Source organism: Canis lupus, chromosome 2 (assembly GCF_048164855.1).
Source record: "Canis lupus baileyi chromosome 2, mCanLup2.hap1, whole genome shotgun sequence".
Classification (NCBI taxonomy): Eukaryota; Metazoa; Chordata; class Mammalia; order Carnivora; family Canidae; genus Canis; species Canis lupus.
In genome coordinates this window covers 37242070-37262117 of record NC_132839.1, presented here as the reverse complement: position 1 = coordinate 37262117, position 20048 = coordinate 37242070, and the positions used below count along the sequence as shown (strand labels likewise).

Below are 20048 nucleotides of genomic sequence, written 5' to 3'. Positions count from 1 at the left end.
GAAATTAAATATATATGTGCATACACAGACACACTCATAATGTATTAAATCAACAATTGTCTGTTTTTTCACCTATCAGATTAACATGTACATTTGTTAACCAAGCAGGAGAATTTGGCATTCCTGCTGTGTTCTAGTCTTTCTAGAAGACAGTGGAAAGTATCTTAGATGGAAATTAGCACATTTCAACTATTTTTTAGAAATGTACCTAAAGTATGTAATGGGAAGTATTCAAAGATGTATGTAAACTTAAGGGTAATTATTACAGCCTTAGTTGTACTTATAAAATGTAAGTAACTTGTTTACCTAAAGTCATAATTCTAAGTAAATTAATGTTGTTACATTTATCCAATTGGCTTATATTCTGTTATATATGGTAATGTATATTCAAATTAATTGATATGCCAATCCAGGTTTGTCAGAAGTTTATCTACCACTTACAGAGTACCAAGTATGTTTGAGGCAATAATACTGAATTTTATTCATGTAAAATGATATAAATATGTGCTGTGCAGAATGGTCAATAAACTGATTTTACAGGAACAATATTAAATATTGATTATGAGTTCTGGTCATTAATTTGCTGTTCATTTGTGTGTTGCTTATATGTGTGTGTGTGGTTTCAGATACACATATTTCAGTTACACATAGCAGTAATTTAATTGTTGGTATAAGCATCAAATGCCAAGATAAACTCTAGTTCAAGAATTATATCAGTGCTAATAATAATCATACAAAGTAGGATATTTATTCCTTTTTAAAAAATAAGAAATGAGAATCTGAGTCTTAGGCTAAGTTTGAACGTACAATTTATTTGCAACTTAAAAACACAGCCCTATGGTGGAACAGCCATTGGAAGATAATAATTAACAATAGTTATTCTTTGGGGCCTCTGGCTGGCTCAGTCAGTGGAGCATGAGACTCTTGATCTCAGGGTTGTGAGTTCAAGCCCCCTGTTGGACATGGAACCTACTAAAAAGAGAATTAAAATGTTTGCATTCTGCTAAATCCATCGAGCAAAATCATGTTTTGGGGAAGAATGCAAATTTCTGAGATCATATTAATTTACCCTGTGTTTTTAATAAGGTCAGAGCCATAAGAATTTTCAAGTGCAACTTAGGCTAAAATAAGTGTTTAGATATGGCAGGAACATGAGAAAACAATGTCAAGGTATCGTTTGTGAAAAATCCCATGGTATAAAACTACAAAGAAGCTTTATAGTCTCTGGAAATGTGGGGTACCAGTGCTTAAGAGATATTGTCTTACTTAGAAACCATTTCATAAGAGCTCATATCACATTCCAAACTACTGGCCAAGAGAAAGAGTGTCATTCAATGGAAGAAACAGCTTTGGAAGAGATACAATGATAGGCAATACCCAGGCATAAATACTGTGGATAATAGGGAAAAGGCCACTGAGGGTCTTAGAAGAAGCTATTCTGAACTGACAGAAATTTAAATGTCATGATCTCCCATTGGAATATTTTTTTCTTTCTCTGTTTTATGACCATGTAGTCTGGATTCTAAACTGTCTGCATTCTATTAACATGTGTTTCATAATCAGTTTACTTTCCCCCAATTATCTGTATTCATGCTAACCCTTTTCTAAAGATCACACTTTGTGTCTTGCAAGTATAATTAATAGACTCAGAACTACTAGCTAAAATGTTGGCCAAAATGATAGAGAATCATAACAAATTCTGCCTGAATATACCACAATAGTGGCAAGATTATGTTTAGAAATTTGACTGGCTTATAATGTAAGGAATGTGCTAAGCTGTTCTAACTTTGCCTTTTTATATTCTGTATTTTGAGGGGAAATGGACTGTATAAGATACTCCCAGTTGGGGCTTTGGAACATCATGAATAATACTAAAGGAGAAATATAGAAGGAGAAAGCTTTCATAGATGGGTAAGGCTGCATCTGTCAAAGGAGGACTGCTTGATAGTAAGCAGTGAGCCAATTCTAGGTTTGACTGATAAAATTCAGGCATATCTTGGTATGGTAAATTTCTTTAGGAATGATAAAAGCTGATTGATTACTAATGATAAGATGTTTATAATGTTATTAAACTAATATGAATGAATGGATAATAGGGTAGAAATTAAAGTTCCACATGATAGAATGCTGTAATAAATGAGGTAGAAATTATATAAAGTATAAACATTTGGGAATGATTATAATAATTGTTTCAACCTGAAAACATTAAAAGATGCTGAAACTTTTTTGAGAAAATTTGAGGAAGAAGCAGGATACATGGGATGCCTGGGTGGCTCAGTGGTTGAGCATCTGCCTTCCGCTGAGGATGTGATCCCAGACTCTCAGGATCAAACGTTGCATTGGGCTCCCTGCATGGAGCCTGATTCTCCTCCCTCTGCCTATGTCTTTGCCTCTCTCTCTCTCTCTGTCATTTGTAAATAAATAAGTAAAATCTTAAAAAAAAAGAAACAGGATACTTTTATAGATTGTGATTATCTCCTCCATGATATACTTATCAGTTGCAAAGAGAAAATGATGGTGGAGAACTAGGCAGACACCACCTGAATTAAGTAAGAGATGAAAGATAATACTACCAGTGACGGGAACATCTGGCATCACTGATAGGAAGCACTGAGGAGAACCTAGCCTTATTTCTTTAGTACCTCAGACAAAAGTGAATAAACCTGAATCAACTCGTGAGAAAGTATCAGACCCAAATTGAGTGACGTTGTACAAAGTAAACAAAACAATATCACCACAAACTGTCATTTAGTTTCTAAACATTAATATCACTGTGGAAATGTTCTAGATTATGTTAGACTAAATAGATATGAAAACAATACGATATTTATTCAAGATCTCTATATAAGATAGCAGAGGGAAAACTGGCAAAATTCTAAGAAAGTCAAATAGATTACAGTATTTTATATGGCAGGTGATAATTGCTTGGATTTGATAATGATACTGTGGCTATGTACTAGAAAATCCTTGTTTTGAAGAAATTAATTTAGGGGATAAAGGAAAATCATAGCTTGTTTTATTGTAAATGGTTCAAAAGAAGGTTCAGACAAATATTTTAACTCTTAATCACTTATCAAAACGTTTTCACAGGTCAACCTGTGGTAGTATTTATTGGAACCCTATTTCCTTTTTATGGATGAGTGATTTTCCACAGTATGGATATATCACATTTTGCTAATCCATTTATCACTTAATAGATATTTGAGTTGTTTTCACTTTTTGTCTATTATGAGAAACTTTGCTATGAACATTTATGTAGAGGATTTTGTGTATACATGTGTTTTTAATTTTTTACGGGTGAGAATATGGTAAATATATGTAACTATTTTGAATAACTGGTTGACATGGATTTTTAAGACCCTATTTCTTGCAATTAAAAGAAAAGTCTATGCATAGTGAATATTCTATTAAATAGTGGTGGAAACTCTTCCTGTAGACATAATTAAGTAAATGGAATAAGTATATATAACATTGAAGTCTATTTCTTCATATCTGTTGAGTGTGAGGTGTATATATATATTTTTTATCATTGGACATTTTTGTTTTTGTATTCTCAGTTTAAAATTTTATACAATCATTGTTGGTTTCGATATAAACCTCGGATATATTTCCTTGTTTTGTTACATTAAGATGTAGAAAGGGTATCTAGAATAGATGAGCTGCGTAATCCTCAAGGATAATAGAGATTGTTCAGATCAGTAGAATTTTGCCACAGAAATTATACTGGTTTTCTTATAATGTTCATGTAGAACTATAACGAAAAACTTTCTTTTGTGGGCTTCATAGCTGACATAGGCTCCCTCAGTTATTGTCATCTCCAGTTTCTATGTGTAAATGAAATGGTTCAGTATGTTTTAGGGTTATGAATGTTTGTCTGACTTCATGGATGAAAAGTGTCTTAGTGAATGTGCTTGGATTATATATTTGTACATTATAAAATATCTGAAGTAAATGAGAGACAAAATAAACCACTGTTGATAAACATTCCACTATTTCTATTCTAAGCAAATGAAGGTGGACTTCTAATTAACTCATTTTAGTGTTAGCCCACAATTTTTGTGGTTTTGAATTCTACCAGTCTTGCATGTATTAAGTATTTAATCTATGAATATCTTGTTCCTTGGTTAAATGGTGTGTGCCTGCTAATAAATACACAGGCTTAATACAGGAGAGTGTGAAGTGAGTATGTTTCTGTTCCAGCCTGTTTTCATTTTTATATTTGAACCTTTTATTTAATTTATTTTTATTTTATCTACAGTAAAATTCACTCTGTCATGTGCAGTTATATGGACTTTGACAAGTGTATAGACTAGTATATCTAACACCACAATTATGATATGGAGGAGTTCTATTACTCTTAAAATTTTTCTTTGTTTCACTCCTTTGTAATCAACCCCTCATTCTACTCCATAATCTATTGCAACCATTGTTTTTATAGTTTTGCCTATTGCGAAATGTCTGAAGTCCAGCTCCTTGTACCTAACACTTTGAATTTCCCAGTTTACTTGCAAGCATTTATGCTTAAAAGACCTCTGCTTAGCCTAACTATGATTTCCTAGGATTATTAATTACATTCTGTTTTGAGTAGATTGGCCATGCTTGTTTTCAGTCCTCTTATGTCTTGCCCTTCTGATGTTCTTTTCGATTTGGTTCTGTTTTATAATTTCCATTATTTTATGAAATTGTTAATGTTTTTTAGAAAAATTATACCATTGTTCGATCCGTTTTTATATGTTGTTTGTAATAGATATTTTTTTAAAGATTTATTCATTTATTCATGAGAGACACACACAGAGAGAGAGAGAGAGAGAGAGAGACATAGGCAGAGGGAGAAGCAGGCTCCTTGCAGGGAGCCTGATGCAGGACTCAATCCCAGGACCCTGGAATCACGACCTGAAAGCAGATGCTCAACTGCTGAACCACCCCAGTTACCCCTGTTTGTAATAGATTTTTGAAGTTCTTATGTCTTACTTTGAGAATATAAGTCTTAAAACACACTTGTCATGTGCCCTTCACTTTACCCAACAATTAGCATTTTTATAGTCTTTATTTGGGAGAGTACAATTTTATTTTATTTTATTTTTTTAATAATAAATTTATTTTTTATTAGTGTTCAATTTGCCAACATGCAGAATAAAATACCCGGGCTCATCCCACAAGTGCCCCCTTCAGTGCCCGTCCCCCATTCACCCCCACCCCCTGCCCTCCTCCTCTTCCACCACCCCTAGTTCATTTTCCAGAGTTAGGAGTCTTTATGTTCTGTCTCAGAGACAGAGAATACAATTTTAGAATTTCTCAAAGAGAAAATTAATGTGCCGCTAATTTTTTTATATTTTATTTAAATTCAATTTGCCAGCATATAGCACCCAGTGCTCATATCATCATGCTACTAATTTACATAGCATAATAGAGAGGATTACTGACTATTTGCAGAGTTAATAATTCAGAGGGGAAATAAGTGAAGACATAAACTGGCAAAGATGGCTAAGCAACTGTGGCTTGGACTTGGATGCTATGTATGGTAGGGACTAGAAGTATGGGGATTCCAGTATGACAATGAGTACAGAACAAATGATTGTCCTTTATTATTAAGTGAATTTCATGTATATTCTGATCTAACATATTATTTGTGATGTTTTGCTGCAGGACAAAGACTGGAACAACTTAACATACTTTAGGGAGGAGAGATGAGCAGTTATTCTGATGCTTTCAAAAATCTGTTTCTATTGTGGCCAGTGATGTCAGAACTTCAGGTTCTCTGGGCTCATTATTTCAGAAGCCCAAGGTAGACTATTTTGATAATAGGTTTCTTGTCCCATGAGTGTGCCTACTTTGTTAAAGCAATAGTCATTATTATTTGTTTACTTTATTGAATAAAAAATCTCTTTTGAAAGTAACTTGAATAATCCTGGGAATCATTGATGTATTACCTTTCTATACCATTTTATAGTATATGAAAATAATCTTTTAAAGAAAATTAAATGTAACAAAATATTTATTCATTTATTTTTAAATTATTGGCATATCCAAAGTAGCTGTTTTTACTCATATTTGTACTGTAATCACACCTTATTTACTAGGACATTTATGAATACCTTTCCATTTCTCCTTGAAATTTTAGTTGACTGGTTTTTAAATTTTCCCAAAAGGATTTATGTAATTTTATTAGAAAAATACAAGGTCACATCCATTTTGTTCTATGTACATTAGAGTTCGGTTGTTCAGATATTAATAAAATATCCATTTACTATTCTTTATTTATAATGCAGCAGATAAACCTGAAGAAAATAAGCCTGGCTATGGAAATGCTTATTTGTTTGGGAGGATGTTTGTCTGGATCAATGATGATCACAATTGTCTGAGGATGCTGAGGGACTCATTCCAGATGTCAATCTGAGGTCCAGACGAGTGGCCCCTCTTCTAGGACAAATAAGACTCTCAAAGCCTGGCTGTATTTCATGACCTTAATGACAAAACACTATCCCTTGGGCATGCCTTTTATTAATTTTGCAGCAAAGCATTAACTTCCTATCTCATGAGACAGTGTGCAACTTTAGATATGCTGTATGACCACGCCCTTGCTTCATTTTGCTCACTTTGAACATAGAGTTGTCGATAGATATTTGTATATGTGAAACATGTTCTTGAGTAATAAATGATGAAACAGAGGAAAGATTGAATTAAGAGGTAAAAGAACTAATATAGGTACTGAAAATTCCATTAGTGTTGGCTGAAAGAAGGAAACATTGCTTATCTATATTAAAAATTGACAATGGAGACAATTTTAGTGTTATTATTTTTCATGGTAGAGAATTTTCAGAGATAATATCTTCTCTTTTCTTTCTGTCATGTTTTCCTGAGGTAGACAGGATGGAATGAAATCCTCCACTTCAGAGAAGAGCAGTGAGTATCTATGCCAACATCCTTAAAATTCACATCATGTGCTCTTTACCACATGCTGAGCTCTCTGAGTTCATCTTTTCAATGACTTATTGGATAATATCTTCATTTTGTGTCATTATCTTTGGTGAGTGTCTCCACGCTTATATCCAAATTTTAAATTTATTTTATTTGAATTCTGTGTGAACTGACAAATGTAGAACTTTGGAAAATATTTGATTTGTTTTAATTTTGTATTCCAGTGAAATATTCTTTTATGAAATTAAACTATGCTTGGGAGTTTCCTTAAAGATTATTATGGTTGACAATGTTAACTCTGTGATTAAGATTATCATAGTCAGATGATTTTGGTCAGATATACAAGATCGTTATGGATCATTAATGTTACTGTTTGCATCATTATGATTTTATGTCAATTTGTATTATTTTTTTTCATTCTTTGGTATAAAAAATTATATGTTAATTTTATGAGATGTTTCTAAGGCCTTCATTTTATTTTATTTCATTTTTAAAGATTATTTATTTATTTATTTATTTATGAGCATGTGAAGGGGGAGGGTCCAAGGGGGAGAGAATCTCAAGCAGATTCTAGGCTGAGCACAGAGCCCCACATGATTTGATCTCATGACACTGAGATCATGACCTGAGCCAAAACCAAGAGTTGGACACTTTGCCGACTAAACCACCCAGATACCCCCTAAGCCCATCATTTTAAAACATAAAGAACCAAACCCAAAATTATTTTTTGAAACAGTCCAACTTTCCATATAGTGTTTGTGTCATGAAAGATATTAGGTTGGAATAATCAAGTGAACGAATAATGAAATTTCATACATTAAATTATTAATCATTTTGTATAATTTGAAATATCCTTCAATAAGGAAAATAGTCTATCTTCCTTAGGATGATCACATCGAATGTTTAATGTTGCCTGGGGCCTGGTCTTTAATATTTTAGGAAGAGTTAAATTTTTTTCTTGACAAAGTTTCTGTCACACATTGTTTCAATCAGTAATTATTTTTGTGTTCTCTTCATATTTATGTATTTATGTATGTATTTTAATGAGAGTATTTTTTCTCCAGAATCTAGCAAGGTCATTCAAATGAGCTTAATAATAATAATGAGTAAAATACCATTGAACACTAATAATTGTAATATCAGAAAGTAAAAAAGCCCTACTAGAATCTGATGTAGATTCCAGAACTTCCATTATTAATAATATATATATTAAGAAAAAATTTGAGGATGAATGTAAATGATAGGAACACTAGAATATATTTTTGTCTAATAAATATGATCCTACAAATAATCACATGTATATTTTTCCATTTGTATATTTATATAATACTTACTTAAATATATATTTGCCATGCATCATTTCCATATCAAGGTATAGAAGTATATCACAGAAATATGCTGTAAGGGCCGGTATTAAAACTGTACAACCCAGGGGCACCATGGTAGCTCAGTTGATTAAGTGTCTTGCTCTTGGTTTTAGCTCAGGTCTTGATCTCTGGTTCATGGGATTGAACCCAACATCAGGCTCCATGCTCAGAAGAGAGTCAACTTGACATACGATCTCTCTTCTTCTCCATCTCTCCTCCCTCCACTGGCATGCTAAAATAAATAATTAAGAAATAAATAAAAATGTACCACCAAGTGTGTTTTAAATAGAAATACTTTCTCCCTAAGACTGGGAACAAGACAACAGTGAACTCTCCCATCACTTCTGCTTATATTTTTCTGTACAATCATAACCCATGCAAGAGGGCAAGAATAGTAAATTAAAGGCATAAAAACCAGAAAGTAAGAAACAAAGTTTACTTGTAGATAACTGAATTTTCTCTGTTATAAAATACCAAAGAATCAAGAATATCATTCCCAGAATTAAAAACTGAGTTTAACAAGTTTGCAGGATACAAAGTCAATATAAAAACAATAAATTCTGTTACTATATACTGGCAGTGAACAATTAGAATGTGAAATAAATCCCATTTATAATATCATAGAAAATGAGCTACTTCTGTAATAAAATGCAATAAAATATGTGCAATATCTCTGAAAAAAAAACTGCAAAAACACTGATTAAAACTATGAAAGACAACATAAGTAAATATAGAGATATATTCTATTCATGGATCATAAGTCTCAATATTGTGAGGTCAATTATCCCAATCTCTAATGTAGATTAAATACAATCTAAATTAAAAACATTGTAAGCTTTTTGTAGATATCAACAAGGTAATTCTAAAATTCATATTCAAGGTAAAGGAACGTGGGCAGCCCGGGTAGCTCAGCGGTTTAGTGCCACCTTCGGCCCAGAGTGTGATTCTGGGGACCTGGTATCTAGTCTCGTGTTGGGCTCCCTGCATGGAGCCTGCTTCTCCCTCTGCCTGTGTCTCTTCCTCTCTCTCTCTCTCTCGAATAATTTAAATCTTAAAAAAAAGGTAAAGGAACTAGAATAGCAAAAGAGATAATGAAAAAGTTGTTAAGTCAGAGAACTCACACTGGTATTTTAAAGATTACTAGAAAACTGTTGGAAACACTATAGTGTGTTGGTGAAGGAATTAACAAATAGCTGAAAGAAGATAGTCATAACTCTTCAAGATAGTCATGTGGAGGGGATCCCTGGGTGGCGCAGCGGTTTGGCGCCTGCCTTTGGCCCAGGGCGCGATCCTGGAGACCCGGGATCGAATCCCATGTCGGGCTACCGGTGCATGGAGCCTGCTTCTCCCTCTGCCTATGTCTCTGCCTCTCTCTCTCTCTGTGTGACTATCATAAATAAAAAAAATTAAAAAAAAAAAAAAGATAGTCATGTGGAAAGATAGCTGGGTGGTTTTTATGATGCTAGTAGTGTTTGTTTCCAGATCTGTTTATTGAAAAATTGTGGTTTTTAAGATGCAAATTCATGACGTCTATAATATAAACATACATTTTCATGTATCTATATTATATTTCAACAGAGAGTTTAAAATATAGCATAAAACGTCAAATTTTATAATATATTTCCTAGGAATATTGTTCACTAGACTATGTGTAACCTAGGGACAGAAGACTGATGTTCTTAGGATATGTCAAGAGCATTCTCTAATTTATGGGCCTAACTAGCTAAGTCCATAGCACTTGCAATTTGAAAGAGGGTGGTGATGTGATGAATCAAGATGGTATAGCGTAAAATTAAAAAAAAAAAAGACGGTTGTTTCTGTAACACAGGCATTTCAAAGTTACATCAGGAATAACTAGAGATTGATAATTTTTCCACTTTAATTATTTTCCATTAGTAATATTACATATCAAATTTTCTATTGCTTTATGCAAAGATATTGAGAAATTTCATATTTAAGATATTATATTATTGTGGTATAACAATCTTTATTTTTATTATCATATAATTAATTATAGGTGTTTCAGTTCACTCAGCTGTTCTAAGTGCTATCAGTGGTCTGTTTTGCCTGCCTCCCTAGGGCCATAGCCAAGACAGGGAGAGACGGGGCTCCTGATTTGCCTTACCATGGCCAACTTGCCACAAGAGGGCCTACAGGAGGCTTCAGGCCTGCAGCAAGAAACCTAGGTCAACTGAACTGCAGGGGGCACATTGCTTTGCCCCATGGTCACTCAGATTTCAAGTGATATAAGTGCGCCCGGAAAAACAGGATATCCCAGTGCACATCAGCATCGCACAATAACAGGCAGATGTATGTAGGAGAACCAGTGTGCTGTGTGTTAGGAGAGGGATTTGGACACATGGATTTTCTGGATATTTGCAGCCACCCGCTATGTTAAAAACGTCATCTCGTGATGCTGGGTGGCAGTTCATGAGACCAGGGATCCACGTAAGGGTCTAGCACTTTACGGAGATGACCTCCACATGTGAGCACCTCTACCATGGCCAAGCAGCCTGAAAGCCTACCCTGCACACGCACACGCACACGCACGCACATCTGCTAATAAACACATAGAGTCACACTGAAGACACACACTCAAACACACCCACAGAGGGCCCCTCTTACACAGACACATGCAAGCCCCCATTCATGGTACGTGGCCTTACCAGACACCATTTCTTTTTTTTTTAAGGTTTTATTTATTTATTCATGAGAGATAGAGACAGAGTGCAAGCAGAGACACACAGGCAGAAGGAGAAGCAGGCTCCATGCAGGGAGCCTAATGTGGGACTCGATCCAGGGACTCCAGGATCACTCCCTTGGCCGAAGGCACGTGGTAAACCTCTGAGCCACCCAGGAATCCCAACCAGATGCAATTTCATATACTCACATGGAAATTCTTAGACAAATGTAAGACAGAGGCACATCCCCTTGTATGGGATGATGTGGGCCCGTGCCGTCTCACCGATGAACAGCTAGTCCAGTGGGACAGAGGGACAGCATACGTAGATGCAAAGCTTCCTCACAGAACCGTTAGGAACGCTCAGGCCATCTGAGCGACTGGGTACATTGTGACACATTCACCTGATGTCTCCACACTTCCTCAGGTGCCGAGGCCTAGCTAGGTTTGCTATCGACACGGTGAAGACGACCTTCCTTTCCATGGAGGTGTGGAGGAATGATGGAAAGGAAGGAACTGTGGAAGAAGAGTGACCCAGGTCAGGAAGCCTGCACATGGATTGCTATGCGGGTAAGCCTTTCATTCCCTCAAAGCAAGCCAATGGACCTAGAAACGCCGGGTGGGTCTGCGGGCCTACTAAGTGGCTTGTGACTTGTGGTGAGGGGCGATTGCTCCCCAAAAGGATTGCCCAAGCCTCTTGCTCAGGGGCATAGCTCAGGGGCATAGCTCTGGATGGTCTCCAGTGTGCTGGAGGGTGCTTAGGCTACGGGGAGACCCTATGAGCTAGCTGTTCAGCCTGTGTAGTTCAGTTTACCAGGAGGCCGAGAAAGTGCTTGGATCGATGATGACTCCCTCAATCTGCATTCCTTGGAAAAGCTGAACAAAATGAGTGAGAACTCTCTACTGTCATTCTCATCAAAACTGAAGTCCAGCACATTGTCTCCCCCAGGGAAGGTAGGAGTGAGGGACAGCTTCACCTTGGTCCAGCCACACACTTGCAACCACCAACACCATCTCCACCCATGGGCCTTGAGATCAGAGAGCCTGGCGGAGGACTGAGGGCCCAGAAGACATGTGCTCTCCTAGGGTGGAAGTCCTCGACTATGTGGTGCTCCATGGCATGGCTGGGCTTTGGCGGGTTTCAGACAGCCAGCAGCCGAGCGGTAGGAGTTGTGTTAGGCAGGGTTGGGAGGTCCTCAAGAGCATCTTTGCTGGAGCAAGTCGGCCAGGCTGATGGTTGAGCCAGAACTCCTGACGGTGTGTGCAGTGACCCCTTTCAGGGTCAAGTACCATGGATTTACAGGTGGACTCCCATCCAGGGAAGCAGCAATCTTTGCCCGAGGCCTCTGTCCCAAGTTCTCAGCTGAGAGCTGAATGGGGGTGGGGGAGGACAGGAAAAGCATCAGTTAGGGCCGGTTCATTTGACAGCACCTGAATTCATCTCAGGCCAAACAAGGACAGACACATACACATACAAAGTTCGCACACACGAACATACACCCACACCCACATACACTATGTGTTTACACAGGCATGTAAACACACACACGCACACGACACACGCAAGGAGGTCCAAGAGCTCGTGATGTACTTTCAGGGCAGGAGTGTCGACACTCTGCTGGCACTGGGATGAATGGGAATGGCAGAGCCCAGGGAGTCCACAGGATGGGTAGGTGCGGGAAGCAGCGGCCTCCCTAAGTTCAGATGGTGTTGCGAAAACCAATGGGTCAGTGCTAGATGGGCTGTGTGCAGCCTCACCACCTTTCCACATGGGCTGTGACTTAAGGCATTAAGGGGCTGCCTGGCGATGGTGACGAGGGCTCTGTCGGATGGGCCCCTGGCCACTGATTTCCTGAAGAAGGGCCTCCTGGGCATCTACCTGTGCCTGTGAGAGGTATGCCACATTTTGCCACCCTGGACGGCCCTCGCTTTGCTGGCTGACCTAGCAGACCCTGACCATGCGGACCTTGCTTCCTGGACTGAGGGGTTCCTGTGTAAAGGCCTCCAACCAGGGAAGCCCTTGATTCAGTGTCTTGGGTGGCTCCTTCATGCTCTGTGGGCACAAGACTTCTCTGGGCTAGCCTGCAGTCCATGCAGGACAGGCCACAGGGACCTGATAGCAGTCAGGTGCAGCCCTGTTTTGTGGCAATGGAGCTTGGCCCACGTCTTCCCACTTCATGGGAAGGGCACCAGTGCACCTTTGTATGTGATTCTCACCTGCGATACTGTGGCCATGACCCTGCACCAGAACCACTGTGTTGGACCTGTGTCTGCCGATCGATGGGACCTGCCTTGAGTTCCACAATATGGATGCCTATGGAGAACATGCCGTGTATTGCTCATCTCTCTGAGGTTCCCAGCCCCCGAAACGGGAGTCCCTTTCGAGGGCAGTGGTGACTTTCCCTACAGCGATGAGGACTCCAGGACATGGACCTGGACACGGCAGCCTGACTGATGGCACGTGTTCCCAGAGGCCGAGAACATGAAGCACAGTGGTCATGGACATGCCAGTTCTCTTGGTGGTAGCCCTCCCCTGGCTCCCGCGACTGTTCTTTGGCTCTCAGTGTCCTAGAGCTGTTGTGCCCACACACCAAGAGCCAAATTGTTGTGTGAGGGGGACGGTTCGCCTGGCCAACCTTTGGGTAGCCCACTCGCCTCAATAGGGCTTTATGGAGGACTGAGGCATGAAGCCAGTACCTGAGGCCTGCCGACCTGCACAAATGCTCATTGCCTCACCCCATGGTCACTGAGGGAGGTTTCATGGTGCAGGCCAGAACTAAAACAGCTAACGAGATGACCTAATCCTCCTTGATGTCACTTCGATAGTCGAAAGTGAGTTTTTGGAGGAGAGTCGTTCTGCTGTGCGTTGCCTAAGGACTTTGGACATGTGGTGTTTCAGGCCTTTGCGGCCTCTCCCGAGATCAATCGTGTCATCTCGTGCCATTGTGTGCCAGAGTCTGAGGCCACGAATCCCGGAATGGGCCATGTGCTTAGCAGAGATGAACTCCAAACATGAGCACCTGAGCCACAGCCGGCCAGCCTGCCAGCCTTCCCTGCACACACACACATGCGTACCTGCTAATAAACCCATAGAGTCACACTGATGCACACACACTCAAACACACTCACAGAGGGCCCCTCATAAACAGACGTACACATGGCCCACTAATAGCACGTAGTCTTACCAGACACATTGTCATGCACTCACTAGGAAATCCCAAGAAACACATGACACCGAGGCACATCGCCATGTGTGGGATGATGTGGGCCATGGCATCTTACCGATAAACAGCTAGCCCTGTGGGACAGAGGGACAGCACAGGCAGTTGCACAGCTTCTCCACGGAACCATTCAGAACGCTCAGGCCATCTGAGTACGTGGGTGCATTTGTGATGCATTGGCCCATTTTCTCCACACTTCCTCATGTGCAGAGGCCTAGCCAGGCTTGCCATAGACACAGAGAGGAAGACCATCCTTTCCCAGGAGGTGTGGAGGGATGATGGTGGGACCTGTGGAAGAAGAATAGCCCAGAATGGGAAACCTGCACATAACACCAGGAGGTAAGATTTTCGTTGTCTCAAAGTGAGCTAATGAGACTAGAAGGTCCTGGGCCAGCCTAGACCTGCCAGTTGGCTTGTTCTCATGATGAGAGGTGATGGCTCCCCGAGAGGATTGGCCAGGCTCTTGCTCAGGGGCATAGCTCTAGATGGTCTCCAGGGTACTGGAAGGTGCTGAGGCCATGGGGAGATGCTATGAGCTGTTCAGCCTGCATAGTTCAACTTACCAGGAAGCCAAGAAAGTGCTTGGATCGATGATGACTCCCTCAATCTGCATTCCTTGGAAAAGCTGAACAAAATGAGTGAGAACTTCCTACCATCGTTCTCATTGTAACTGAGGTCCAGCACGTTTCCCCCAGGGAAGGTAGGAGTGAGAGACTGCTTCACCTTGGTTGGGCCACATGCTCGCAAACAACCACCACCAACAACGCCATCTCCACTCAAGGGCCTTGGGATCAGAGAGCCTGGCAGAGGTCTGAGGGCTTAGAAAACGTGTGCTCTCCTTTGGTGGGAGTCCGCTACAAGGTGGTGCTCCGTGGTATGGCTGGGCTTTGGTAGCGTCTCAGACAGGCAGCAGCCAAGCAGTAGGAATTGTGTTAGGCGGGGTAGGGAGAGCCTTGAGAGCATCTTTGCTGGAGCAAGTCGGCCAGGCTGATGATTGAGCCAGAGCTCCTGGCGGTGTGTACGGTGACCCCCTTTCAGGGCCAGGCATCATGGGGTTACAGGTGGACTTCATCCTGGAAAGTGGCAATCTTTGCCTGAGGCCTCTGACTTGAGTTCTCAATGAGAACTGAACAGGGTTGGGGGAAGAAAGGAGAGGCACCAGGTAGGGATGATACCTTTGAGAGCACATGAATTCATCTGAGGCCAGACAAGGACAGACACACAAATTTGCACGCACACACGAAAACAGACATATGCATACAGAAACACATACATGCACAAACACACAAATGCACACACCACACATGAAAGGAGGTACAGCAGAGCTTGTGGTGTACGTTTAGGGCAGGAATGTCAACGCTGTACTGGTCACTGGGATGAATGGGAATGGCAGGACCCAGGGATTCCGCAGGATGGGTGGGTGCAGACAGCCGGCGGCATCCCTAAATTCGGATGGTGTTGCAAAAACCAACAGGTTGGTTCTAGGTGGGCTGTGTGTGGCCCCACCACCTTTCCACATGGGCTGTGACTTAACAGCCTTAAAGGGGCACCTGGCGATGGTGCAGAAAGCTCTAACATGCCCTGGCCACTGCTTTCCCGAAGAGGGGCTGTCCTGGGCGTGTATCCTGTGCCTGTGAGAGGTATGCTGGCCATTGCCACCTGTCCAGCCCTTGCTTCGCCGGCTGGCCTTTCAGACCCTGACCGTGTGGACCTTGCCTCCTGGGGTGCGGGGCTCCTGTGTAAAAGTGTCCACCCAGGGAGGCCCTTGATTCAGTGCTGGGGTGGCCCCTTCCTGCTTGGTGGGCACAGGACTTCTCTGGGCTAGCCTGCACACCATGCAGGACAGGCCACAGGGACCCTGATAGAAGTCTGGTGCAGCCCCGTGTTGTGGCCATGGAGCTTGGCCCACATCCTCCTCTTCATGGGAAGAGCACTGGTCCTCCTTTGTGTGTGCCTCTTGCCTGTGGGACTGTGGCCATGCCCATGCAACGGAGCCACTGGTGGCACCTGTATCTGCCGATCAATGGTCCCTACCTTGAGTCCCACAGTGTGGATGCCTGTGAAGAGCATGCTGCATGTTGCTGTTCTCGCTGAGGATCCTAGCCCCCCGATGCAGGAGTCCTGTTCGAGGGCAGTGGTGACTTTCCCTGCAGTGGAGGAATCAAGGACATGGATCTGGACGTGGCAGTCCAATTAATGACATGTGTTCCCAGAGGCCGTGCTCATGAAGCATGATGGCTTTGGACTTGCCAGTTCCTTTTGTGGTAGCGCACCCCTGTTTCCCTCAGCTGTTGCATGGCTCTCAGTGTAGCATGGGCACTGCTTGTCTAGGGCTGTTCTGCCGGCACACCAAGAGCCAAATTGTGTGTGTGTGTGATGGGTCGCCGGGCCAATCTTCCTGTGGCCACCTCGTCTCATAGGGCTTTGTGAAGCCCTGAGACGTGGAACCAGTACCTGAGGCCTGGCGGCCTACACAAGAACTCGTTGCCTTACCCCATGGTCACTGAGGTTTCTTGCTGCACTCCAGACTCGGCCCAGCTAACCGCTTGACCTAGTCCTCATCAAAGTCTCTTTGACTGTCGAAACTGGTTTTTTTAGCAGTCATTGTGCTATGCATTGCCAGAGGTCTTTGGACACGTGGTGTCTCAGGCCTTTGCAGCCTAGGCCAAGGTCAGTTGCATCATCTCGTGCCATTGCGTGCCAGAGTCTGAGGCTACAGATACCTGGATGCACCATGTTCTTTGAGGAGATGAACTCCAAACATGAGTACCTCAACCCAGCTGGCCACACCACCAGGCTGCTCTATACACACAGACACCATACCTGCTAATAAACCAAGAGTCACACTGATGCACACACACTCAAACACACCCGCAGAGGGCCCCGCATAAACAGACACATGCACGGCTCCATTCATGGCACGTGGCCTTACCAGACACATTGTCATGCACTCACAAGGAAATTCCTAGACACACATGAGACATGCACATCGCCATATGTGGGATGACATGGGCCTGTGGCATCTCACCGACAAGCAGCTAGCCCTGTGGGACAGAGGGACAGCACAGGCAGATGCAAAGCTTCCCCATGGAACTGTTCAGAACACTCAAGCCATCTGAGTGCCTGGGTGCATTTGTGAGACATTTGCCCGATTTCTCCACTCGTCCTCAGGTGTGGAAGCCTAGCCAGGTTTGCCATTGACACAGAGAAGACCTTCCTTTCCCCGGAGGTGTGGAGAGAGAATTGTGGGAATGTGGAAAAAGAGTGGCCCAGGGAGGTGAACCTGCACACAGATCACCAGGAGGTAAGCCTTTCATTGTCTCAAAGTGACCTGATGAGACTAGAAGGTCCTGCGCCCACCTGCGGACCTGCCAGTTGGCTTGCTCATGGTGAGGGGCAATGGCTTCCCAAGAGGATTGCCTGAGCCTCTTGGTCAGGGACATAGCTCTGGATGTTCTCCAGGGTGCTGGAGGGTGCTGAGGCTATGGGGAGATCCTATGAGCTGTTCAGCCTGCATAGTTCAATTTACCAGGAGGCCAAGGAAGTGCTTGGATCGATGATGACTCCTTCAATTTGCATTCCTTGGAAAAGCTGAACAAAATGAGTGAGAACTCCCTACTGTCGTTCTCGTCAAAACTGAGGTCCAGCACGTTGTCTCCACAGGGAAGGAGACAGTGGGAGGGAGGAGTGAGGGACAGCTTCACCATTATCGGGCCATATGCTCACAAACACCACCACCACCAATGCCATCTCCACCCAAGGGCCTTGGGATCAGAGACTCTAGTTGAGGGTTGAGGGCCCTGAAAACATGTGCCCTCCTTGGGTGGGAGTCCTCGACTAGGTGGTCCTCCGTGGCATGGCTGGCCTTTGGTGGTGTTTCAGACATCCAGCAGGCAAGCAGTAAGAGTTGTGTTAGGTGGGTTTGGGAGGCCTTGAGAACATCTTTGCTGGAGCAAGACGGCCAAGCCGATGATTGAGCCAGAACTCCTTGCAGTGTGTGCAGTGACTGCCTTTAGGGCCAGGCCCCGTGGGTTTATAGGTGGAATCCTCTCTGGGCAAGCAGCAATCGTTGCCCAAGGCCTCTGTCCCGAGTTTTCAGCTGAGAGCTGGACAGGGTTGGGGGAAGACAGGAAAGGCACCAGGTACGGCCGGTGCATTTGACTGCACCTGAATTCATCTCAGGGCAGAAAAGGACAGAGACACATAGACTTGCATGCACACACGGATACACACACAAACATACACAAACACATACATGCTCTCACATACACACACATGCAGACGCAGGCACAGGCTCGCAAACACAAACATACGCACACACGCACACACCACAGATGCAAGGAGGTCCAGAAGATCTCGTGGTTTATGTTCAGGGCAGGAGTATCGACCCTCTCCTGGCCACTGGGATGAATGGGAATGACAGGGCCCAGGGAGTCCATAGAATGGGGGTGTGTGCATACAGCTGGTGGCCTCCTTAAATTCTGATGGTGTTGCGAAACCAATGGGTCAGTGCATGGTGGGCTCTGTGTGGCCCCACTGCCTTTCCACATGGGTTGTGACTTACAGCTTTAAGGGGCTCCCTGGTGATGGCACTCTGAGCTCTGTCTATTGTACCCCAGGCCACTATTTTCCCGAAGAAGGGCTCTCCTGGGCATCTATCCTCTGCCAGTGAGAGGTTTTCCAGCCATTGCCACCATGGCCGGCCCTTGCTTTGCCGGCTGGCCTTTCAGACCCTGACCAGGTGGACCTTGCCTCCTGGGGTGTGGGGCTCCTGTATAAAGGCATCCACCCAGGGCAGCACTTGATTCAGTGCTGGAGTGGCTCTGTGGGCACAAGACTTCTCTGGGCTAGGCTGCAGACCATGCAAGATATGCTATAGAGTCCCCGATAGCAGTCAGGTATAGCCCCATGTTGTGGACATGGAGCTTGGCCCATATCCTCTGCTTCGTGGGAAGGGCACTGGTCTACCTTGTAGTGTGCCTTTTGCCTGCAGCAATACGGTCATGCCTACACCAGAGCCACAGTGTCGCACCTGTGTCTGCTGATGGACAGGCCATGCCTTTAGTCCCACAATGTGGATACCTGTGGAGAGCATGCCATGTGTGCTGTTCTCGCTGAAGACCCCAGCCCCCAATGCGGGAGTTCCATTAGAGGGCAATGGTGACTTTCTCTACAGCAACGAGGAATCACGGACATGGTCCTGAACGCAGCAGCCTGATGATGGCACATGTGTCCACAGGCCGTGTCATGAAGCACAATGGCCATGGACATGCCACTTCCCTTGGCAGTAATGGGCCCTGGTTCCCTCGGATGAGACACGGCTCTCAGTGTACCATAGGCACCACTTGCCTAGGGCTGTTGTGCCCGCACACCAAGAGCCAAATTGTCATGTGAGCGTGACGGGTCACCAGGCTGACCTTTGGGTGGCCAACTCGCCTCACTAGGGCTTTGTGGAGGCCTGAGGCATGCAGGAGTACCCGAAGCCTGCCAGCCTGCACGAGGTTTTGTTGCCTTGCCCCGTGGTCAAAGAGGTTTCATGTTGCACTCCAGACCAGGTCCAGGTAACAGTGTGGCCTAGTCCACATCAATGTCGTTTCAATGGTCAAAAGTAGGTTTTTGGAAGAGAGTTTTTGTGCTGTGGGTTCCCAGAGGGCTTTGGACACGTGGTGTCTCAGGCCTTTGTAGCCTCCCTCGAGGTCAGTCTCATCATCTTGTGCCATTGCGTACCAGGGACTGAGGCCACAGATCCCCAGATGGGCCATGTTCTTTGAGGAGATGAACTCCAAACATGTGTACATGAGCCACGGCCAGCCAGCCTGCCAGCTTGTCCTGCACACGCACACATGTGCACACCTACTAATA

General features: G+C 43.3%; 1 long non-coding RNA gene and 4 other non-coding genes across 8 annotated transcripts in view; all 5 read left to right on the top strand.

Moving 5' to 3' along the window:
* The window catches only part of LOC140615792 (uncharacterized), a 78127-nt gene that overhangs the window by 17035 nt on the left and 41044 nt on the right, over window positions 1-20048 (top strand). Inside the window, exons 3-8 of one of the 4 annotated variants that reach the window (XR_012016266.1) lie at window positions 1815-1911; window positions 5647-5785; window positions 6866-6903; window positions 11393-11535; window positions 14397-14525; window positions 17358-17490. This is a non-coding gene — a long non-coding RNA (uncharacterized lncRNA). Of the gene's footprint in view, window positions 1-1814; window positions 1912-5646; window positions 5786-6327; window positions 7028-11392; window positions 11536-14396; window positions 14526-17357; window positions 17491-20048 lie in introns of those variants that run through there. The other 3 variants (XR_012016276.1, XR_012016271.1, XR_012016267.1) reach the window with 3 other exon arrangements.
* On the top strand, window positions 6336-6402 carry LOC140623959 (small nucleolar RNA SNORD109A). The gene has a single exon (XR_012023535.1). It is a non-coding gene; the product is annotated as a small nucleolar RNA SNORD109A (small nucleolar RNA).
* LOC140623867 (small nucleolar RNA SNORD116) lies at window positions 11801-11895 on the top strand. The gene has a single exon (XR_012023403.1). It is a non-coding gene; the product is annotated as a small nucleolar RNA SNORD116 (small nucleolar RNA).
* Window positions 14771-14865, top strand: LOC140623861 (small nucleolar RNA SNORD116). Its single transcript, XR_012023399.1, has one exon. It is a non-coding gene; the product is annotated as a small nucleolar RNA SNORD116 (small nucleolar RNA).
* LOC140623857 (small nucleolar RNA SNORD116) lies at window positions 17737-17831 on the top strand. The gene has a single exon (XR_012023389.1). It is a non-coding gene; the product is annotated as a small nucleolar RNA SNORD116 (small nucleolar RNA).